Source organism: Aquarana catesbeiana, linkage group LG01, assembly GCF_042186555.1.
Source record: "Aquarana catesbeiana isolate 2022-GZ linkage group LG01, ASM4218655v1, whole genome shotgun sequence".
Taxonomy (NCBI): domain Eukaryota; kingdom Metazoa; phylum Chordata; class Amphibia; order Anura; family Ranidae; genus Aquarana; species Aquarana catesbeiana.
Genome location: NC_133324.1, coordinates 301,904,663 through 301,930,249, shown reverse-complemented (window position 1 = coordinate 301,930,249; position 25,587 = coordinate 301,904,663).

Genomic DNA, 25,587 nt, shown 5'->3' with positions numbered 1-25,587 from the left:
CATTAAAGGTGTTGGTGAGAAGGGGAGCCAGGATAGGAGCAAATTTTTTAAAGTAAGAGCTGGAGAGTCCATCGGGGCCTGGTCGCTTATGCGGTTTAAGGGTTTTTATAGCAAGAAGAACCTCTTTGGACGTAACGGGGCATTCCATTGACTCTCGATTGGCCTCTTATAGTTTAGGAATAGAAATATTCTGGAATAGAGTTTCGGCTTGTTTCACCGAAAAGGTGTTTGTTGAAGTGTATAGTTCAGCTAACCTTCTACGAAATTCAGAGAGCACCTTCACAGGATTGTGATTATCCTTGGCCAATTTGAGTCTGATGGGATTATGCACCCTTTCCGGACGGCGAAGTCTTATGCCCCGTACACACGGTCGGATTTTCCGATGGAAAATGTCCGATCGGAGCGTGTTGTCGGAAATTCCGACCGTGTGTGCGCTCCATCGGACATTTTCCATCGGATTTTCCGACACACAAAGTTTGAGAGCAGGAGATAAAATTTTCCGACAACAAAATCCGATCGCATCAATTCCGACCGTGTGTGGCCTGTTCCGACGCACAAAGTGCCACGCATGCTCAGAAGAAATTTCGACACGGAAAAGCTCGGTCTGGTAAAGTTAGCATTCACAATGGATACAGCACTTTCGTCAAGGTGCAATGTTAAAAATGGTTTAATACAGCGCACTCTCTTCTTCTTTATAATGTGACAAGAATTAAGTAGTTTTGCTGCTAATATTCACACACACTTCTCACAAACTTATTTTTTTGTTTTTTTCTTGGGATTCCCTTAATATAATGTTATTTGTCACATCTGACAGAATGTTTTTTTTTTTTGGCTTTAAAGCCATTTTTGGTTTAGATTTTATGTTTGTATTTTTTCCAAGGCTGATCTTTGTTTAATCTTATTTTTAATCTCAAGAAGATTGTTTGTTGTTGGTGTCCCTTGTTAATTTCACATTGTATTTTTGATATGTACCTGAATCCTCACAAACCAACTGTCCTTTTTCAAGTCAAACACACATAGGCAAGTATAATTCCAAACAAAAATTCTTTATTAAGGGCTCAGAACCAAACAAAGAGGGAGGCAACACTGGATCAGCAGGAGAAATTAGCGAAGCCTGGGACCACCAGGGCAGACAACAATTCTTGAACTTCAAAATTGGTGGCCCGAGGAGTCCATATGTAAGGGAGGGCAGTCTGGTCCAGAAGTCGCAGAGATCCGGAAAGCAGCAGATGACATCTGTGTCCCCAGGCTGTGGTACCACAAGAGGCTGCATCTTTTGGCCGACCAGACTGGATCCAGGGTCATCACTTTCTGGTCTTCCTTCCACGCTTCATTCCGGGCTGTGGCTGTGCTGTTGGAGATGTGGCAGGAGGAGGAGTAGGACCTGGAGGAGGAGGAGGACTGGGAGGACCTGGAGGAGAAGAAGTAGGAGGACCTGCAGGAGGAGGAGGAGGACCATCTGTGAGTTCGCAAAGGTGTGTCTGAGATGTAATTTGGCCCCTCATACCTTTATTAAGAGCCTCCAATATGAGCGACTCACACATGAGTTGTTGTCCCTCCTCCATCCTCTGCATTTTTGAGGCAATGATGGCAGTAAAGTCCTCCTCCACGGTGTGTGGTGCTCCCAGGGCCTCTGTAGCCCTCCAAAAGAGGCCTATGGCAGCCTCCTCTAGGGCACTCCTCCTCCTGCCACTTTCTCTTTCCAGGTGTAGGGGAGGGACCGGCATATCAGGCAGCCAGCTCGGCCCGGCCACCTCCCGGCTGCGACTTCCCTGTGTATGAAAAAGGGACATGGTTTTAGTTTTTGCATCATCAATCACAATCATAAATTAGTACTCCAAACTAACATCTAGTTAACATCATTGACTGGACAACCTGAACTATTTAGAGGAATGCTATACCTGGCTCAATCTGGGCTCCTCCACATGTTGTTACCTGGAAGGCCCAGGTTGGGCGTCAGAAGCCTCAGCTGGGGGGGAAGGAAGCGTGGAAGGAAGACTGGAGAGGGATGGCCTGGGTTCAGTCTGGCCTGCCAGAAAATGCAGCCTGTCATAGTACCACATCCTGGGGAGATAGATGTCATCTGCTGCTCCGGATCTCTGCGAATCCTGGACTTTCTGGCGCTCCCTTACATAAGTGCTCCTCAGGCCACCAATTAAGATCTTCAAAAATGTGATGTCTGCCGTGGGGATCACCTGCTTCACAATTTCCAACAATTTATCCAGTGCTGCCTTCCTCTTTGTTTGGTTCTTGTAATGTGGGTTGTTGATCTCCCACAGACATGGCAGCTCCCTTAACATATCAATGAATAGTGACATGAAGTCATAATTTTTTAATAAGATATCCATGTTCACTGCAAGACACAACACAAGACAAAGCCTAATGTCAGACAAAACTCTCCTAATCTTGTTACAATATAGGCCTCAATGTAGAAGCAGTATAGGCACAAGTTTGGCTCTTACCTTCGTTCTTACGATCGGCGCGTCCAATGCTCCTTCGTCCGCTCACAGATCGTACGTACTACACAGGCGTGTTGCGCTTTATACACACTGCGCATGCGTGTAACTCCGCCCGCCCCTGACGTTCTTTCTAGTCTATTCCCCGCCCCTTTTCGTTCGGCGCAGTGGGTGAAGAGCACATGGCGGAGTCAGAGCAGGTGTGTGCTAATTATAGCAACGAGGAGGAGGAAAGCCTGGATCCGGACACGTCCCGATCCAGAAGGAGACGATTTAAGGCCACAAATATGTCCTTTGGGGAGATGTTGGAGATGGTGGACATCCTGAAGAAGGCCTACTATGACGGGAAGTATGGGCCTTACCCCAACCCCAATATCAGAAAGGCCAAGATCATGGCGAAAGTGGTCAAAAGTCTGCACAGGAATTTCGGGGTACGACGATCAAAAGATCAGCTCAGGAAGCGGTGGTCAGACCTCAAATTAAGAGAGCCTGAGCAGTACCGAAAGATCTGGAGAGTGCTGCAAAAAAGTAAGTAGTTGTGCTGTGTTCCTATTCTTTTTGTGTTTATTATGTTCGTGCTGCTCCATATGCTTTTCTTAATTGTACAGTTTAAAATGTCAATTTTAATGTTCATGGGCCCATTATTCGTTCGTATCAAACATTTTTTTTCACCCTCTAAAACACCATTGTTTAGGCCATATGCATTTGCCAACATTTTTTAGGGCCTACTTGGATGCAAAATATTTGGTTGTGTAGATGGGTTTGTTACTAGAATGAAATGCAAACTAGATTCTGTGTAAGGAGAGGACACTGAGCAGCTGTTTTCACATCTGGACACTGGAGCACTAGTGTGGGACACAAGAACACCATTTTTATTAGGGGGGGCACACAGGTGCTCCAGTGTATACTATAGGGGGGTATCCATCTGTGAAGCTTGTACTAAACAGGTAAGTATTGCAGGTTGACAAAGGACAATAAAAAAGCGACATCTTGGAACTCTGCTAAAATTGACAATTGTACTCCACTTCCAAGCAATGTTTCCTATTTATAGTTCTGCCATCAAATCACTGTGTGCTAATTCTACCATTTTTGTTTTACATAGGGGAGAAAAGACTCGGAGGACACCCCTCATCTGAGGAGACCAGAGACCCCCCACCTGTGGAAGAAGGGGAAATACCCCCAACCCAAGTGGAGCAGGAGGAGGAAGAAGATGTGGTTGAAATTGGCACCACAACAGGAGAGTGTCTGCGACCACAGACTCAGGTAAGACATGGATGCTGGCAGATTTTTGATACCTGTTTTTGTTTGGTTTCTCTCTTTTTAGGTGATCGTGATGTTAGGGATCGAGATCCTTTTACATCAGAAAGTGCCCAGATCCTGATCGGGGAGATCATGGGGTGTAATTTAGAATTGGAAAACATCAAGACAAAAATCAATGATGTGATTAAAAAAAAAATAACATCATTGATGTTTTGGGGCGAATTTAATACCCCACAAAATCACTTTTGTTTTTGTGTGGTACAATGTTAAAAATGTTTTTGCAATGTTTCGAAAAGCCAAATTTGGAGGATGCACACAGTGTGCCAACATGTGCTATCTGCCATCACGGGAGATCAATGGACGCGTTTTGGGGGTGCAAACCCTTCCTCAATAATAGGGATGAGCTTCCAGCTCGAGTCGAACTCAAGTTCGACTCGAACATTGGCTGTTCGCAAGTTCGCCGAACAGCGAACAATTTGAGGTGTTCGTGGCAAATTCGAATGCCGCGGAACACCCTTTAAAAGTCTATGGGAGAAATCAAAAGTGCTAATTTTAAAGGCTTATATGCAAGTTATTGTCATAAAAAGTGTTTGGGGACCTGGGTCCTGCCCCAGGGGACATGGATCAATGCAAAAAAAAGTTTTAAAAACGGCCGTTTTTTCAGGAGCAGTGATTTTAATAATGCTTAAAGTCAAACAATAAAAGTGTAATATCCCTTTAAATTTCATAGCTGGGGGGTGTCTATAGTATGCCTGTAAAGGGGCGCATGTTTCCCGTGTTTAGAACAGTCTGACAGCAAAATTACATTTCGAAGGAAAAAACCCATTTAAAACTACTTGCGGCTATTGCATTGCCAACAATACACATAGAAGTTCATTGATAAAAATGGCATGGGAATTCCCCACAGGGGAACCCCGAACCAAAATTTAAAAAAAAAATGACGTGGGAGTCCCCCTAAATTCCATACCAGGCCCTTCAGGTCTGGTATGAATATTAAGGGGAACCCCAGCCAAAAAAAAAAAAAACGGCGTGGGGTCCCCCCAACAATCCATACCAGACCCTTATCCTAGCACGCAACCTGGCAGGCCACAGGAAAAGAGGGGGGGCGAGAGTGCACCCCCCTCCTGAACCGTACCAGGCCAAATGCCCTCAACATTGGGAGGGTGCTTTGGGGTAGCCCCCCAAAACACCTTGTCCCCATGTTGATGAGGACAAGGGCCTCATCCCCACAACCCTGGCCAGTGGTTGTGGGGGTCTGCGGGTGGGGGGCTTATCGGAATCTGGAAGCCCCCTTTAACAAGGGGACCCCCAGATCCCTCCCCTCCCTGTGTGAAATGGTAAGGGGGTACTTACCCCTACCATTTCACTAAAAAACTGTCAAAAATGTTAAAAATGACAAGAGACAGTTTTTGACAATTCCTTTATTTAAATGCTTCTTCTTTCTTCTATCTTCCTTCATCTTCTTCTTCTTCTGGTTCTTCTGGTTCTTCCTCCGGCGTTCTCGTCCAGCATCTCCTCCGCGGCGTCTTCTATCTTCTTCTCCTCGGGCCGCTCCGCACCCATGGCATGGGAGGAGGCTCCCGCTCTTCTCTTCATCTTCTTCTTCATCTTCTTCTCTTATTCCTTCTTCTCTTCTTCATTTTCTTCTCTGGGCTGCTCCGCATCCATGCTGGCATGGAGGGAGGCTCCCGCTGTGTGACGGTGTCTCCTCGTCTGACGGTTCTTAAATAACGGGGGGCAGGGCCACCCGGTGACCCTGCCCCCCTCTGATGCACGGGACATGACGGGACTTCCCTGTGGCATTCCCCGTGACGTCACAGGGAAGTCCTGTCAAGCCACTGTGCGTCAGAGGGGGCGGGGTCATGGGTGGCCCTGCCCCCCGTTATTTAAGAACCGTCAGACAAGGAGACGCCGTCACACAGCGGGAGCCTCTCTCCATGCCAGCATGGATGTGGAGCGGCCAGGAGAAGAAAATGAAGAAGAGAAGAAGAGAAGAGAAGAAGATGAAGAAGATGAAGAGAAGAGCGGGAGCCTCCCCCCATGCCATGGGTGCGGAGCGGCCCGAGGAGAAGAAGACGCCGCGGAGGAGATGCTGGACGAGAACGCCGGAGGAAGAACCAGAAGAACCAGAAGAAGATGAAGGAAGATAGAAGAAAGAAGAATCATTTAAATAAAGGAATGGTCAAAAACTATCGCTTGTCCTTTTTAACATTTTTGACAGTTTTTTAGTGAAATGGTAGGGGTAAGTACCCTCTTACCATTTCACACAGGGGGGGGCCGGGATCTGGGGTCCCCTTGTTAAAGGGGGCTTCCAGATTCCGATAAACTCCCCGCCCGCAGACCCCCACAACCACCGGCCAGGGTTGTGGGGATGAGGCCCTTGTCCTCATCAACATGGGGACAAGGTGTTTTGGGGGCTACCCCAAAGCACCCTCCCAATGTTGAGGGCATGTGGCCTGGTACGGTTCAGGAGGGGGGGCGCACTCTCGTCCCCCCTCTTTTCCTGCGGCCTGCCAGGTTGCGTGCTCGGATAAGGGTCTGGTATGGATTTTTGGGGGGACCCCACGCCTTTTTTTTTTTTTTGGCGCGGGGTTCCCCTTAAATTCCATACCAGACCTGAAGGGTCTGGTATGGAATTTAGGGGGAACCCCACGTCATTTTTTTTTAAATTTTGGCCGGGGTTCCCCTTAATATCCATACCAGAGCTGAATACCAGAACCTAATTTTGGTTCAGGGTTCCCCTGTGGGGAATTCCCATGCCGTTTTTATCAATGAACTTCTATGTGTATTGTCGGCAATGCAATAGCCGCAAGTAGTTTTAAATGGGTTTTTTCCTTCGAAATGTAATTTTGCTGTCAGACTGTTCTAAACACGGGAAATATGCGCCCCTTTACAGGCATACTAAAGACACCCCCCAGCTACGAAATTTAAAGGGATATTACACTTTTATTGTTTGACTTTAAGCATTATTAAAATCACTGCTCCTGAAAAAACGGCCGTTTTTAAAACTTTTTTTGCATTGATCCATGTCCCCTGGGGCAGGACCCAGGTCCCCAAACACTTTTTATGACAATAACTTGCATATAAGCCTTTAAAATTAGCACTTTTGATTATTCATGTTCATGTCCCATAGACTTTAACGGTGTTTGCGCGTTCGAGCAAACTTTTTTCCTGTTCGCATGTTCTGCTGCGAACCGAACAGGGGGGTGTTCGGCTCATCCCTACTCAATAATAAAGTAGCTGTGAGGAAGGGGTTGCTCCCCCAAAACACGTCCCTTGATCCCCCGTGATGGCAGCTAGCACATGTTGACATTCGTAAATTGGTGTGTATCTTCCAAATTTGGCTTTTCAAGGGGTGATTTGACCCCATCTGAACGCAATATCAAACACAGTTCCTAAATACTCATGTCTGATATTGCCTTCAAGTATTACCATATGTGAACTTTGTAAGTTCAAGTTTTTTGTCTTTCTTGTTGGTTTTACACAGGCCTGTTTTATCGTAAATGGACATTTCTATTTTTGATAATGCCACCCCAAAAATTGTTATACAACAAACATGTTGGTTTATTTTAAAAACCTTTTCTAAATGCACATGTGATTGTGCAGGTATTAAAAAGTTTGTTAATCAAGAATGTGTGGTTTATTGTCTCAACGCTACAACACTTTTGTGGTGATGTAATTGCTGTTTTCAGATAAAATGGTGGTTATTTCCTAATGGCAAATCCTCTTTGCACTACAAGAACATTTACATTGCAGTTTCAAGAGCACTTGTAGTATAAAAAGTGTATACGCCTTTAGTAAATAACAGCCAACAGTGCTTTGTATAAGGTTACACAATCACGCCATTTTCAGGACTCCCCACATAGATGTCAGGTTCAGCTAAAACAAACACAAGCAGTAAATGTCCACAATGAATTTCTTTTTTTTGCTTTTTTATTTGAAAAAGGCTTCACAAATTTGCAGGCATATTGATGGCCCCCCTACCCGCAAAGAACTCCAGGTATCGTAACCGGACATAACGGGCACTCAGGGAGGGCAAGCCAGGACGGCCGCTTTCAAGAGCCGTCAGTGTTGTTTCAGGGATCACTCTGGCCTCACGCCCAACTGAGCCAGCATAGTTGGCCGAATGTTTCCATAAAAAGTTATGGAGAATACAGCACGCCATGATTATATGATTAAGTTTATACTCCGCCATATGGATAGGTGTCAGAAATAGGCGGAACCGGCTGGCCAGGATTCCAAATGTGTTCTCCACCACTCTTCGGGCTCTGGCCAGCCGGTAATTAAAAACCCTCTGTTCCGGGGTGAGGGTCCTCATCGGGAATGGCCGCATAAGATGGTCCCCCAGCGCAAACACTTCATCAGCAACGAACACAAATGGGAGTCCTTCCACATTGTCCTCTGGAGCTGGCAAGTCCAAGCTGCCATTCTGGAAACGCCTGTAGAACTCCGTCTGGGCGATGACTCCACCATCGGACATCCAGCCATTCTTCCCCACGTCCACATACAAGAAGTCGTAATTAGCCGACACCACCGCCAACATCACAATACTATTGAACCCCTTATAGTTGAAATAGTATGACCCCGAGTTGGGTGGTGGGATGATGTGGACGTGTTTCCCATCAATTGCCCCTCCGCAGTTAGGAAAGTCCCACTGCTGGGCAAAGTGGGAGGCCACAGTCTGCCATTCCTGTGGCGTGGAAGGAAACTGTTGAGGAAAAAAATAAATTTTAATATTTTTGCCCAGAAACATGGAAAGCAGATTAGGCACAAACATTCTGGGCCAGATAGCATTTATTAAGGGGAATTTAACAACACCAAAGTATAAGGTACACCTATCATATTCCCCCTCCCCCCTCTCATGGGCCATTTCTAACATTATGGGGGGGAATTGTGGACAGGTAACCCTCTTCACTTCATTGAGAGATGAATGCCTAAATACAGGGTATTACTTGGAACAGCCCCTCCTTAGTTACACTATTGGCAGCCCACTGGACAGGTAAGAAGTGTCATAATACAAAGATATAAATACACACTGTACACATTTGAGCACATTTGGACATTCTGCTATTACCTATCAAGATAATAATAGGATCTAAAAAGTTTAAACACTACCATTGGAAAGTATACAGGCAGGCCCTTGCACTACATGCTTTGGGGAATTCATCCATAAATCTGACCACAAAAGAGATGGGTATAGTGTGTATGGGTTTGGCAAAGTCAGCAAATAGATGATTGAGGATAGATAGAGAATTGGGATCAGCTGACTTAGCAGTTGGGGGAGGGAGGGTTACTAAAAATGATTTGGGGACACCACAAAAAAAAAGCCTCTGCCACTCTGCCTGAATTTAAAGCGAAAATAAAGTTCAAAACATTTTACGGGGTGTTTGGGGTAAAGCACTACTATGGAGCTGATAAAATACATTGTTTTAAGTGACTACATGAGGTGAATATAGGGCCCGTAGAGCATGCTGGGGAGGTTAGTAAAGGACAATCTGTATGAAGGACCTAAAAAATTAATTACAGAAAAATCCAGCATGCATGAGAACAAAGGAGACATTCACAGCATATTCCAATTATGGTAATTAGGGAATGAGGTAAGAAATACAATACATTATCAAACATTAAATACAATAAAATGTGACATTAAAGGATACAAATCTTACTTTCATATACTCCTTCTGCAGGACCTGTATGATGGCAGAACAGGTCTCTGGGATAATGATACCCAGACCCTGGGGGGAGATGCCTGTCGAGAACTTCAAGTCCTGCAGACTTCTCCCTGTCGCCAAATACCGCAGGGTAGCGACGTGCCTCTGCTCCGGAGTGTTGACTTGCCTCATACAGGTATCCTGCCTGCTAATATAAGGGGTCAGCGAAGCCAACAGACGGTGAAATATGGGGTCCGTCATCCTGAGAAAGTTCCTGAAATCATCAGGATTATTCTCACGGATCTCACGGAGCAAAGGCATATGACAGAACTGGTCACGCTGAAGCAACCAATTCTTGGTCCTTGAACTCCTCCCCACCCTGTTCATGGACTGGACTTGTGTCAAGGTCAGGACCCCAACACCAAGCCCCCCGCACAGCACGAACGCTACGAGGAGTACGCATACGCAACATGGCTAGAAAACGGTTGGCTGCTCAGAACGAAGTAACAGAACGCACTGAAGAACAGCAAGGCCTGTGAAGAGCGACCTGAAAAACAGTAACGAACGCACAAGAACACAATGACTAAGTCACGCGGAACTTGCTTGCACGCACTGAAAAGCAGATACAAACCCACAAGCACAAACTGAACGGCAGAAAACGATCTGAAAACCACGAGTCTGAAAAAGCACGAATCGTCTCTCACCAAATTTTTACTAACACGAGATTAGCAAAAGGAGCCCAAAGGGTGCCGCGCTTGGTTCTGAACTGGCCTTTTCTAGTCTCGTTGTATGTCACCGCGTTGTTGGCGATCGGAAATTCCGACAACTTTGTGCGACCGTGTGTATGCAAAACAAGTTTGAGCCAACATCCATTGGAAAAAATCCTAGGATTTGGTTGTTGGAATGTCCAAAAAAAGTCCGACCGCGTGTACGGGGCATAAGTGCTAGAAAAGTATCAGGTTTATTGGCTTTACTATAAATTGTATGATTGGATCTATGAATGGCTTTGTCCGCAGATTCTGCCAAGAGCAGGTCCAATTCTGTTTTCGTCTTTTCTAGTAAGATTCTGTGGGGTTCAGTTGGGGAGGATTGAAATTGGAGGAAGAGTCGATGGAAGTCCGCCCCCAGTTGCTGGGCTCTAAGTTTTTTATCTCTTTTGAGGTGAGTAGATACAGCGATGCAGGTCCCTCGGATCACAGGTTTGTGTGCCTCCCATAAGAGGACCGGTGAGATATCAGGTGTGGAGTTATGTTGTATGTATTCTTTAAGGGCAAGTTGTATGTCAAAACAATATGACTGGTTAGTTAAATATGCTTAATTTATGCACCAAGTGCGGTCTCTAGATTGTGGGATTAAGGAGTACCGTTGTGATCACTGCACAGTGGTCCAACCAAGTTATTGGGTGAATGCATGAATGGAGTAGGGTTGGTGAAGATGATACTGGTATAAAAATGTGGTCAATCCTAGAGAAGGATTTATGTGGGTATGAATAAAAAGTGAAGTTTTTCCTAGAGGGATTACATTCTCTCCAGGTATCTAATAGGGAGGCCTGTTGAAATAGCTTATGAAATTGTATAGAGGGAGAATATTGTTCAGGGGTAGGGAGACTTATCAAGATGTGGGTGCAGTACTAAATTAGAATCGCTGCACATGAAAAGAGTGCCTTTGCAATGCGACCGTATTACCTGCAGGAGGTGGGTAAAGAAGGGATTAGTATAATTGTTGGGGGCATAATATGAGACTACAGTGCAGTGATGGGAGTAAGTCACACATGTGCAAGTCACAAGCAAGTCTCAAGTCTTAACCTTCAAGTCACAAGCAAGTCCCAAGTTACTGTGGCGAAAAGCAAGCAAGTCAAGTCGAGTCCCTGCTAGAAGTCAAGCAAGTCAAGTCAAGTCATTTATTTTGGTCAAGTCACAAATTAAGTCAAAATACTGATCTACCTCGAAGCCGGGACTTGGGGGGAGCTTTCTTTTGTGTGGGGGAGGGGGGGCGGCGGCTTTTGCCTAGGCCAAGACACAGCACTGGTGGTGCCAAGTCATTGCAAGTCAAATAGCCCAAGTCAAAGTCAAGTCGCAAGTCATTAGTGACAAGTCAAAGTCAAGTCGAGTCATTTATTTAATTTTGTCAAGCAAGTCGCAAGTCCTCAAACAGGTGACTCGAGTCTGACTCGAGTCAAGTCATGTGACTCGAGTCCCCCACCTCTGCTACAGTGGTCATCACATCTTGTAAGTGTCCAACTAAAATAATGTAATGACCTTCAGGATCTTTAATTTCTTTTTTTTTTTTCCATAATAGATTTTTATTGTCAGAAAAAGTCATGTTTTACAATGTCATTGCAAATTGACAATACATAAGAAATCGTATAACAATGTGTTGTATTACACATATTACAATGGTTAGCTACTTAACACTGTATGCCGTGATAGGCCTTTCTAACAATGAATAGAAGCAGGAAATAAGAGATAACATATAATCGTAAATGGTCATAAACCAGAATTAAACCTTTGAACTAGGGCTTCCACATCCAGATTTGTTATATGTCCTGGACTTCTCTATAAATGTAGTATTACTTTATATTGTACATTGTTTCTGGTTATGATGGTGTGTGGTAGGGTTGCGGTCATCGGACCACTAGCAATCCTACTCTTAGTTAATCGGGAAGGAAAGGATGTCTGCATGGGGAGAAAATGGGGGAAGATGATCAGAGGTTTGGAAATGGTAGACGTCTAAGGATGGTATGTATAGGGCATGAGGTTCTAAACAAGTTATTGTTAGCACCAGGATCTTTAATTTCATTTGTCAGAGTGAACGGTAGGCTATGGTGGAATGCAATAAGGACACTGCGTTACTTAGTGGCAGCAGAGGCGGTGAACACTTGAGGGTATTTGGAACTGAAATATTTCAGGGTTGTTTGGGTTGAAAAGTGAGTTTCTTGTAGGGCCACTATATTGGCCTTGAGGGATGCAAAGGTGAAAAAGGCCTTAACCCTTTATTAGGTGAGTTAAGTCCCTTAACATTAAGGGAGAGTATATTCAGGGGAGCCATTTAAGGACTCGGGGTGAGGAAATATGAAGTAGTTCTAAGAAGATCATGCGACCCACCCGACCTAGTCGGAAATAAAGAAGGAAATGGAGGGAAAGGAGGGGGGAAAAATAGAAAGAAGTGTCAAGGGACAGAGCAAGGGTTTTGTAGGGAAGGTAAGTAGGTACAGTAGGGACTGGTGCATTGGACATTGAAGCCCAACCAAATAGTGCACTGACTTCCCAATCAGCCAGCTGGCCAGGGAGTGCGTGCACCATACGAGGGGGGAGCAGTGATAGCTCCCCGCCGCAGACCGGGAAAATATAACATATTGCAATGCTCAAACTAAATTAACATTTCGTATTGATGCCTTATCATTATATTCATATAAGACAGATAAGTGATAGCCCCCAGCTCTGGGTGAAACGTAGTGCCAATTATTTGAAGGAGAATGGAAACATAAGAAAGATGGTGGGGGGAATGGAGCAGGAGATCCGAATGGGAAAGAGAGGGTATAGGGAGGGTCAGGAAGACGTAGGAGGGTTAGGGAGGGGGAGAAAGGGGGAAGGGAGGAAGGAAGAGGGGAGGAGGGGGAGAAAAGTAGGGAAAGGAGTGGGAGGGGGAAGGGAGAGGCAATTGGCACAATTGAAATGGGAATCACAGAGGGGGGTGTAACATTCTAAAAAAGGAACATCACATCAATAACCTAGCTGCGTACGGGGCCCCGAAAACCAATCACCGCCTTCAGGATTTCTAAGGGCTTACATTTTTTTATTTCACTCCTCACTACCTATCACAGTTTTGAAGGCCATAAAATGCCAAGATGGCATAAACCCCCCCAAATGACCCCATTTTGGAAAGTAGACACCCCAAGCTATTTGCTGAGAGGTATGGTGAGTATTTTGCAGCTCTCATTTGTTTTTGAAAATGAAGAAAGAAAAGAAAAATGTATTTTTTTTTATTTTTTCAATTTTCAAAACTTTGTGACAAAAAGCGAGGTCTGCAAAATACTCACAGGAGAGCCAGAGAAAAACATGGAAGACGGTTGGGGGGAGCATTCCCTCCCACTGCTTGTAAAAGCAGTCTAGAGGCTAATTAGCTGCTAGGATTGCTTTTACATGAAAGCCGACTGCTGGCTGAAAAGAATGATACCAAGATGATACCTAAACCTGCAGGCATCATTCTGGTATAACCACTCAAAGTTCAGCAACATACCAGTACGTTGCTGGTCCTTGTTGGGCATATATTGTAATCTTTTTTTTATGCAGCCTGTGGGCTGAATGAAAAAAAGAGATTGCTCGGTGGGTATGCCCACCATTAGAATACCTCCCTTCATCCACCCACTTCTAATGATGGGCATACATGCACCATTTATATATGCCGAAGCATGGGGGCATCCGCCCCAAAAGTTAGGAGCAAATCGCTCCTCCGCCCCTGCTGCCCCCATGCTTCGGCATATATCACCTCCGACAGCACTGGAGTCACGGCTTTATGTATCGTGGGAGCAAACGCTGTTGCTGTCAAGATAAATAAATCCGCGCTGCATCTGAATGGCGTACCTGAAAACAAAAAAATGGTTAACAATAAAACACAGTAAACAGTAAAGTATAAAAAATTACATACCTGAAAAGCAAACAGGATAAAACATGATAACAATAAAACATTGCAGAATAGAATACAGTAAAAAAAGAGCAGAACAATAGAGAGAGAATAAAGAGAGAGAGAACAATAAAATGACGCCTATTTTTTTATATTTTTTTTTTTTACTTTTTTTTTACACTTTTTTTTGTAACTGTAACTTTTATAACTGTAACCGGTTCCAGGTTCAGGTCTCTCAAATTGCGATGGCATCTTGGGAGACTGTCACGTACCTGAAGGTAGAGCCCTATATGCAGGGAGCGGCCTCTCTTACTCCTCTGATTCTGGCCCCCTGATAGAACAGACAGGAGGCGCAGAAGTGCAGAGTCGCACGAGTGCCTGATGGGTCATCTTCCTGGAACTGGGAACAGCAGCAGGGGGCACGGTGCTTGAGCAGGATTCTCCAGCTGGTGGAAGAGGCAGGTTAAGCAGACTGGGTTATACACTGGCGGGAACGTCAAGAGCAGAAGCGGAGGCAGAAGCGTAGTCAGGACACAGGCCGGGTCGGCAACGGGCTGGCAGCATGGTAGTAGAAGGAGCAGGCAGGTGCGGAGGTCAGAATAAGCCGGGTCAGGTGCAGGCAGCAGGTAGCGGAGTCAAGGCAAGCCGGGTCCGTAAACAGGTACAGGTATCAGAAGTAAGCAGGCAGGAACACACGGGAACACTGTAGAACGGACAGCACTGGATGCAAGCACAGACCAAGTTTAAATAGCCTCTTGGTCATGTGCACGCAGGTGCACCGAAGGTGTTCTGACAGAGGCTGAGGTCACAGGTCGACTTCTCCGTCGGCCATCTTGAGTACTGGCTGGTCTTCCCTGACATTGCCCCCCCCCTAACGGGCAGCCTCTGGATGCCCAATCTGGCTACTTTGTCAGGATAAGTCCTCTTAAAGGTTTGGATCAGTTCTTGGGCATGAATGTTGGTTTCAGGTTCCCACGAGTTGTCTTCAGGACCGTAACCCCTCCACTTAATAAGGTATTAAACTTGACCTCTCCTTCTCCTGCAATCTAAAATCGCCTCTATTTCAAATTCCTCTTCGCCGTCTATTACCACGGGTTCGGGTGGCTCTGTATTCCGATCCGGAAAAGAGTTAGGGATGGCAGGCTTCAGTAAGGCTATATGGAACACAGGGTGGATACTGAAGGTCTCTGGTAATTCCAGTTCATAGGCGACATTTTTAATCTGCTTCTTTAGAGGGAAAGGTCCCACGAATCTGGGGCCTAATTTCCTTGAGGGACAGGCTAATTTCAGGTTCGTTGTGGCTAGCCAGACTTGGTCTTCGGGTTCAGGATCAACTCCCCTCTTCTTGTCGAAGATCTGTTTATTGTAAGCCTGCGTCTTAGCCATCGTCTCTTGTAACAATTTGTTGTTGGAGTTAAAGAAATCCAACGTTTCGAGTACAGCGGGTACAGGGCATTCCCGGAATGTTATTAAACAGAAAGGAAGGATGAAAACCAAAGTTTGCAAAGAAAGGAGATTGATTCGTGGCTGAATGAGAAGACTTCTAAGACATAAGGTAAGGCCGAGTCGGGGTGCTTCAAAATGGGTGCGGACGTGAAAAACTTCTTCAGCACCTCAAAGGCCATCTGAGCCTCTGGAGACCAGCGGAATCTGGAACCCTGTTTGGTGAGTTGTGTAATGGGGGCAATGATTGCTGAAAACCCCCTAATAAATTTTCGGTAAAAGTTTGCAAAGCCTATGAAGCGTTGAATGCCTTTCTTGTCACATGGAATAGGCCAGTCCAGGATAGCCGTGACCTTCTGGGGATCCATCTTCATGCCCTCGGTGGAAATTATCAGGCCCAGGAACTGGATAATCTGGCGTTCAAACTCGCACTTCTCGGGTTTGGCGTACATTCCATGTTGTCGAAGGCGAGTTAATACGCTTCTGACGTGTCTGTGGTGGTGATCTAAGGAGGAAGAAAAGATTAGCATATCATCAAGGTATACAATAACGAATAAGTCCAGGAAGTCTCTGAGGACGTCATTAATGAAGTGCTGGAAAGTGGCCGGGGAGTTAGAGTCCGAAGGGCATCACGAGATACTCAAAATGCCCAAATCGTGTGCGGAAGGTAGTCTTCCACTCCTCACCTTATCGAATGTGCACCAAATTATAGGCGCCCCGAAGACCCAGTTTGGTAAATATGGTAGAGGAACCAAGTCTCTGAAAAAGTTCAGGAACTAGTGGAAGTGGATAACCTTGTTGAGCTCACGGTAATCCACACAGGGCCTTAATGAATGATCCTTTTTCTCAACAAAGAAAATCACCACCCCAGCTGGAGATGTAGAAGGGCGGATGAACCCTTTCCTTAGATTGTCATTGATGTAGTCCTTTAGCGCTACCAGCTCGCTTTCGGACAAGGGGAAAATTCTCCCAAAAGGGACTTCGGCTCCGGGAAGTAGCTCTATAGGGCAGTCGTAAGACCAGTGAGGAGGGAGGATCTCTGCCCCTTTCTTGCTAAACACGTCTAGAAAGTCATGGTAGGCTGGAGGCACAAGCTGACTATTTCAGAGTCCGTGTCCAGGCATAGCAAAGCGGGTAAACCACAGGGGGTCTGTAAGCAGTACTAGTGCAGTAGGAAGAAACAAAGTTAATTCTTTCTTTAGACCAATCGATATGGGGGTTATGGGCCCTCAGCCAAGGCATACCGAGGATGACCGGGAAAGTGAACTGAGAGCTTTTGTGCCTTAGGCTGCAAGGGGATGTGATGTTCGGCAGCAAAGGTCAAGTCCACAAAACAGCTGCAGGCTCCGGAGTCAATTATGGCAGTAGTCTGAATAGTCCTTCCTGGCAGCTGTAAAGAGATGAGAAAAGTAAGGTGAGCAGGATTGTTAAGCGAGCTTGGAGTAAGTGAGCCAAAAGTAATGGAGAGGGACTTACAAGGTTTCACTGGGCAGGACCTCACGTAATGTCCGGATCCCCCACAGTATAGGCACAGGTTCTGCTGACGATGGCGTTGTCGCTCTTCGGTGGAGAGAGAGGGACGCAGCAGCCGGAGTGACCGGAGCAAGTGGGGCTGGATTGAATGAACTGGGTACCCGGGGTAACATCCATACCAGACGGGATGGAGCTGCCGCTCTCTCTAGTCTTCATTCTCTCAGCCGGTGATCAATCTGAATGGATAGATCAATCAGGGTTTTGAGGGTAGAGGGTACCCCTACCCGCGCTAGCTCGTCCTTGTTTGGAGAGGCCCATGCGGAATTGGTAGCGTAGGGTGGTGTCGTTCCAATTCGTGTCAAATGCCCATTGTCTAAATTCTGAGACGTAATCTTCTACCGCCCTACGACCCTGTTGGAGTGCATGAAGGGCTGCTTCTGCTGAAGCCTTCTGCTGGGGATCTTCATACAGCTGGGCCATGGCACTGAAGAATGTAGTTAAGTCCGATAAACATTCGGCCTTCTGTTCCAGGAGGCGGTGGGCCCAGGACTGTGGCTCGCCTTGCAGCAAGAAAATCACAAAGCCGACTTTTGTAGCTTCCAAAGAGAAGGTGCGGGGTTGAAAGGTGAAGTAAAGTTCACATGCGTTCCGGAATGCTCTAAACTTGCTGCGTTCACCCAGGAACCGGTCTGGGGTTGGTACCCTGGGCTCAGGTGGAAGCATAACCACTGCAGGAGCAGGAGAGGATCCTTGGGAGGAAGCGGATGCTAATGATGGTCCCTGAGGGGTGGCAGAGTCCGTCAGAGTCTGTAGGTGTCCCTCCAGCTAAGTGTAGCCCCGCTGTAAGTCCTTGACAGCTTGTGCTAGGCTGGCCAGGTGCTGGCAAAGTTCAACCATGGGAAAGGGTCCCTGCACAGGCTCAGACATGGCTGTCCGTTACTGTCACGTATCTGACGGTAGAGCCTGATATGCAGGGAGTGGCCTTTCTTACTCCTCTGATTCTGGCCCCCTGATAGAGCAGCTGATAGATACAGCTGACGTCACTTTCTTGTACACCTGCATTCCCCATCAGAGAGGAATGGAGGCTGCACAGGAATTTTTGAAAAGAGACGTCACTCTCACTGCCCCCAGGTTGATTTTATTTTGGAGTTATTAGATTTTGCCACCCACCACAATTATTTTTGGTTTGATGGCCATTTTTATTTACAGCTCAAGAGTGTGGCGATGGGAGCGAAATTCGCTCCCAGTCTGGCCAACCTTTTTATGGCCAAATGGGAGAAGGATGTCGTCTATGCCCTGGCCCACCCGCATTTGGTTTTGTGGACCAGGTACATTGATGATGTCCTCCTCCCATGGGCTGGCACCTCAGAATCATTGGAAGAATTCTTTTTGACTCTTAATGATAATGACGAGGTATTGTTTTAACTTACCAATCCAGTTCTTCCAGAATCAACTTTTTAGATCTTGCGATCGAAAGATCGGAACAACATTTCATACTGAGTACCCACTTCAAACCTACTGATAGGAATGGGTTTATATCTACAGACAGTTGGCACCACAAATTGTGGCTGAGCTCAGTTCCTAAAAGCCAGTTTCTGTGACTTCGCAGAAACTGCACTGACACTGCCACCTTCAAGTCCCAAGCCAACATCTTGAGGGAGAGATTCCTGGACAAAGGTTATGATCAGGCTGACGTAGATAGAGATCTTTCTACAGTTCTGAATACTGATCGAGTTTCATTGCTGGCAGACAAACCTCAGCGAGAAGGTGATGACAGCTTTAAATGGTCATTCCTTACTGGGTTCTCAACCCAATACAAACAGATTAAAGACATTTTTGAATGGCACTGGGGTATTTTGAGGTATGACAAAATACTTGGCCCTATTCTACCTGAGAAACCCAAGGTGCACTCTCACTTAAAAGCAAGATTGAACCATCTATCATCAATCCCCCAGTTAGGCCCACATTTTTCCACAACTGGATAGGTTATTACCCCTGTAAAAAGTGTTTGGTCTGCCATCACAACTCCTGTGGTCATAGCAACCAAGGAATTTAGCTCTAAGGTAACTGGTCGATCTTATACCATCAAGCATTTTTGTACTTGCGCCACAACCCATGTGATATATTTACTGACTTGCCCTTGCGGGAAGCAATATGTACACAACACAAAGCACAGAGAAATAAGAGCTGGAGCTGTAAGCTCTGATCTCTGTCTGTCCCTGCTTGACAGTTTCCTGCACCAATCCAGGGGGTTAGAAAATGTAAGAAGAATAAAGGATCGCTGCTACTCCCAACCAGCCAAGGTGAATAAATAATAAAAGATAAAGGAGTCATCCTGACACCATACACCATGATGCATTTTGCCCCACCAACTGGGGATTATTCATAATCACCCTATGACTAAGCCCTTTAAAAAAAAACTGGACTTCACCCATGCTTGGATCCTGCCAACTGACAGCTTTGCTTCCCACCACCATTAATTAAACCAAGGAGTGGGGTCACTGGGCATTCTGGGTTAACAATGTCCCTTAATTTATTTACCGGTAGGTGGGAAGCACATAGGGACAGGGTTGTGGGGAAGAGGCTCTTATCCTCATCAAGGGTTCAGGTGATTTGGAGAGAGTGGTCCCCAAAAAGCACCCCTCCATGTTGAGGGCCTGTGGCCTGTTTTGTTTCAGGAGGGGAGCACTTGATTATTCTCCTCCTTCCTGGCCTGCTGGGCTGCATGCTCAGATAAGGGTCTGGTATGGATTTTGGGGGGGACCTTATGCCAATTATTTATGTTTTTTAGACCCAAAAGGATCTGGTATGGATTGTTTTGGCCATGTTGTTTTTTTTTTTTTTTTATTGTAATGCTGGCACTTCTTTTGCTTATATTCTGCTGCCAGCGGGCAATCCTTCTGCCAGTAGTGAGAGTCATGGCTGTTAAAGACATGACGGGTGCTGGCTCCTTAACAAGCAGCTATTCACTGGCTGTTAAGGATGCCGACAGGTACTGGCTCTTTAACAACCAGCTATTCCATGGTTGTTAAAGTGAACTAACGTCTCACTTTTTTTTCTTTAAATATAACAAACATGTTATAGTTACCTGAGGATGGGTGAGCGCACATAAGTGCATGTTATCAGTCATTTGGCCCCTCAACCCCTTATGAAGGGCCTGAAAAATAATCTGCTCACAGATGAGGTGTTGGCTCTCCTCCATTTGCTGCAATTTTGCAGCTACATAACAGCCATAGGCCTCTTCAGCGTCGGGGGGTGTTTTCAGGGCTGCATTAGCGTCCTTAATGAGACCCAGTGCTGCCTCTTCCATGTTACTCCCCTTCCTGGCCCTTTTTGTTGTAAGGTGGAGGGGAGGCACCTGGGATTGGGTGAGGCTACTGGGCCTGGCCACCTCCTGTCTGACACTTACCCCCACCCCCTCCTGGCTGACACTTACCCCCGCCTCCTCTTGGCTGCGACATTCCAGAGCCTCGTCCTGGCTGAGGTCTTTCTGTGTATGAAAAAGGGACATAGTTTTAGTTTTTGGTTCATCAATCACACACAAATTTCAGCTCATGACTGCTGCAAATTGAATGTTAATAAATAGAAAAGACTATCATTCTGAGCCCAGTATTTTTCATTCTTGTCACAATCATTTTTGGCCACTACTGTCTATTGATATGTAAAGCACTTTTTATTAAATCATTTATTTGTTATCAATAATAACATCTAGTTAACAACAATAATTTTCGGACAATAAATATGTTATAAAATACTATACCTGGCTCCAGCTGGGCTCCTCAACTTCTTCCAGGATGGAAGGCCCAGGTTGGTCTTCGGAAGCCTCAGCTGGGGTTGAAGGAAGGGTTGAGGGAAGGGTGGATGAAAGTGTAGAAAGTGATTCCCTGGCTTCAGTCTGGTCTTCCAGAAACCGCATCCTGTTGTAGTACCACAGACTGGGCACATACACATCCTTTGCTGCTGCTCCTGATTTCATGGAAGCCTGGACCTTATTAAGCTCCTTCCTATACGTACTTCTCAAGCTACCAATTTTCCTATCCACAAACTCGATGTCTGCGTCGGGGACCTGCGTCTTCACAAATTGCAGCAGTTTCTCCAGCGATGACTTCCTAGCTGGTTTATTTTGATGGTTTTGAGGTTTTTAACCTCCCACAAATTTCTCATATCCCTGTATCTGTATAAGAACTGGCCCATGAATTCAGGGTCTTTGAATTGTTTCATATTAGCTGCAAGACAAAACACAAGACAAAAACACTAATATCAGGCTAAACTCTCCTAATCTTATCCCAATATAGGCCTCAATCTTGAATCAGTATAGGCCATTGATGTCCCAAGTTAAAATGTTACCTTCGTTATAACGTTCGGCGCTTTCTCCACTCACAGATCGTACATACAACACACACGTGTTAGCTTTATATACACTGCGCATGCGTGAAACTCTGCCCGCGTCACCTGCCCATGATGTTCTTTCTAGAATATTCCCCACCCCTTCTCTTTCGTCGCAGTGGGAGAGGAACATGGCGGAGACACAGCAGGTGTGTAATAGCAGTAATGAGGAGGAAAGCCCGGAGCCCGAAATGTCCTGATTCCGTAGGAGATTTAAGGCCTCAAATATGGGCTTTATAGAGATGGTGGAGATAGTGGACATCTTGAAGAGGGCCGACTATGATGGGAAGTATGGACCGTACCTAAACCCAAATGTGAGAAAAGCCAAGATCATGACTAAAGTTGTGAAGAGTCTGCACAGGAATTTTGGGGTACAATGATCCAAGGAGCAATTGAGGAAACGCTGGTCAGACCTGAAATTGAGGGAGCAGGATCAGTACAGAAGGATCAAGAAAGTGCTTCTAAAAAGTAAGTAGTTGTCGTGTGTTCCTATTATTACTTGCATGCTGCTCCCGTGTGCTTTTCTTTACTATAGAACAGTTTTAAATGGCAACTTTCAGGATCGTGGGCACAGTAATCGTTCGTAGTAAACATTGTTCATTCACCAACTAAATATGATGTTTTTGGAAGATCCATGGTTAACTACATTTGGTCATACTAATTTGTATTAAAAGAAGTTTAGGACATTGTTGTCTAGATGTGTTTGAAACTAGAAGGAATTGCAAACTTGATTCAGTGTAATGTAAGGAGAGGACACTCAGCAGCTGTTTACGCATCTGGACTCAGGAGCAGTTGTGTGGGACACCAGAACAAACTTTTGTCCCACACAGGTACTCCAGTGGATACTTGGGGTGTCTCCATGTGTAAAACTTGTCCAAAAAAGTAAGTATTCCAGCTTTGGTAAGGGAGAAAATCATGTCTTCAGCTTGGAACTCAGCCAAAACAGAGAATTGTACCCCACTTCCAAGCAATGTTTCATATTCCTATTTCTGGTATACTTTTTGTTTCATTCTCATAGGGAAGAAAAGACTCAGGACATCTGAGGACACCAGGAACCCCCCATCTCCTGAAGAAGGGGAACAGAGAACAACACAACCTCAGGATGTGGATGAAGGAGAGGTGGTTGAAATTGTCACCACAACAGGTGAGTGTCTGACACCAAAGATTCAGGTAATAGATGTATGCCTGCATATTTATAATACATGGTGTGTATTTTTTCTTTTAAGTGATGTGCATGTTGTGGAAGAACAATCTCTTCATTTCACCAGTGACAGTGCACAAAGGCTAATCCAGGACATAATGTTTGGTAGTCAGCATTTAGACATCATCAAGCAAAAAACAAATGAGGTTGAACAAAAACTGAAGAACATGATTGATGTACTAGGAAGAATCTAAATAACCACAAAATGACACCATTTTTTTTGGACCAATTTTTAGCCATGTTTGACGCATTTAAGCCAAATTTTGAAGATGCACACAGTGTGTCAACATGTGCTATCTGTCATCAGGGGATATCAATGTACATATTTTGTCGGTGCAACCTCTTCCTCCCAACCAAAGTAGATGAAAGGAAGTGGTTGCACCCCCAAAACACGTCCATTGATCCCCCATGATGGGAGATAGCACATGTTGACATTAGGCATGGGATCAGGAGGGAAATCCCCAGTTTGACTCCCAATTTGTGTGCATCTTCAAAATTTGGCTTTTACAGGGGTGACATCACCCCATCTGTTGAAGGCAAGATCAACACATTTTTGACACTATAATGTCTGATATTGCCTTCAGTTTTTCAATGTTGAACTTTGTTCCTAAATCGTGTATGCTATGTTTTGAAACATGCCTGTTTATGTACAAAAAAATTTTTACAAACTAAGACTTTATAAAACCAAGATGTGTTTTTTTTACCAAAAAAATTGTTTCTAACGCACATGTGCATGTGCACGGAGTAAAAGGTTTTATACTCAACAATGTGTGGCTTCTTCTTGCAATGCTCAATACCAGTTTTTGTATTAAGTTGGTGTTTACAGTGACAATGGGGGTTATTTAATAATGGAAAAACCACTTGGTACTACAAGTGCACTAGGAGAACCTAGGAGACAGCTAAAAGAAGCACAAACAGTAAATCAAAAATCAAGATTTTATCAGATAAAATAGTAAATATTTGCAAATTTGCTGGCATAGCAATGGCCCCCCTACCCATAAAATAATCTGCATATTTTTAACACACTTCAGGGGTGCTTTGGGGTGGCAAGCCAGGATGGCCAGTTTCCAGGGCCATCATTGTATTTTCTGGAACAACATAATCAGGAGCATTTCTCTTTAAAAAGTTGTGAAGTATGCAGCATGCTAGAACTATGTGGTTCAGTTTGTACCATATTAATAGCCGTAAGAAATAGGCGGACCAAATGCTTCATCAGCACTAAAAACAAATGGGAGTCCTTCAACGTTCTCTTCCGCAGGTGGCAATCCCAAGCTACCACTCTGGAGACGTTGGTAGAACTCGGTCTGGGCAAAGACTCCACCATCCAACATCCGGCCATTCTTCCCCATGTCCACAGAGAAACTCGTATGTCGCTGACACTACTGCCATCAACACAATACTATTGAAACCCTTATATTTAAAATAGTATGACCCCGAGTGGTGTGGTGGGACGATGTGGACATGTCGATGTGGACATATCGATTAACCTCCGCAGTTAAGAAAGTCCCAACGCTGAGCAAATTGGGATGCCACAGTCTGCCATTCCTGTGGCATTGAACGATACTGTGGAGTCAAAAAAAAAAATAGTACTTTTACACATAACATTTCAAGCAGATTAGACACAACATTCTTGGCCAACATCAGTATAAACATTTATTTTAAGGAGTATTTAAAGACAAAAATATAAGGTCCACTTATCAGATTCCTCACCCCTCTGATGGCCCATTGTAAAAATTTTAGGGGGGAGGGTTATAGATGAGTTTTGGACCCCAAAAAAAAACTTCCGGCACTCTGCCTGAATTTAAGGACAACAATAACATATGGACACATTTTAGGGGGTGTTTAGGGTAAAGCACTACAATGGAGCTGACAAAATACATTGTTAACTGACTAGGCTAGGTGTATATGGGCCCAGGATAGCATGCTGGGGAGGTTAGTGAAGGCAAATATGCATGAAGGACAAAAACGGAGCATTAAAAGCTTACAGCATGCATGAGCACAAAGGGGACATTCACAGCATATTACAATCATGGTAATTAGGGAATGATGAAAGAAATACAAAACATTAGCATATATTAAATACTAGACATGTGCACACTGAAATATTTCATTTCAGAATTTTGTTTTCGTCCGAAAAATAAATTTATTTAGTTACTCCCGAAATTAGTTTTTATTTATTTTGTTTTTCGTTAAAAATTGCATTTGTCCGAAAATCCATATTAAGGTCGAATCTGTCATTGAAGGCTTATGGTGTCTGTTGAATGTTCAAAGAAGATTCGACGAAGCAGCTAAACTGTACGACTCCATATACAAGGAGCCCAAAGGGTGGCACACTAGGTATTGAACTTCAGTTTTCTAGTCCCGTCGTACGTGTTGCACGTCACCGTGTTCTTGACGGTCAAAATTTGGTGTGACCGTGTGTATGCAAGACAAGCTTGAGCGGAATTCCGTTGGAAAAACCATCCAAGGCTTTTCCAATGAAAATTCTGATCGTGTCTACGCAGCATAAGTGTTTCTTTCCCAATTTATAAATAAGATGGAATCTCACCCTAACTGTATTGGTACATTTCCTTAATGTCACCGGGGTTTGCTTCAAAGTTTGCATTTTCTGCATTTTGAGCAAGGTTCATGAAACTGGTGGTGATTCAATCCTAGGTTTGTTTGATCATCACTATTCAAAAGCAAATTCTGATTAGCAGTCTGGACAAAAGGAAATATGGGGGTGCTTCTATTTTGGCTTTCCAAATCAGTTGGGCTGGCAGGAGACTACAATAAATGGTGTATATTCTTCCTATACAGGATACATCAGTGTGGTAAGTGCTGATACATGCTATAAACTACAGTGTCTTGAAAAAGTATTCATACCCCTTGACATTTTCCATATGTTACAACCAAAAACGTAAATGTATTTTATTCGGATTTTATGTGATAGACTAACACAAAGTGGCACATAATTGTGAAGTGAAAGGAAAATGATAAATGGTTTTCAATTTTATTACAAATAAATATTTGAAAAGTGTGGCGTGCATTGGTATTCAGCACCCTTTACTCTGACACCCATAACTAAAATCTAGTGGAACCAATTTTCTTCAGA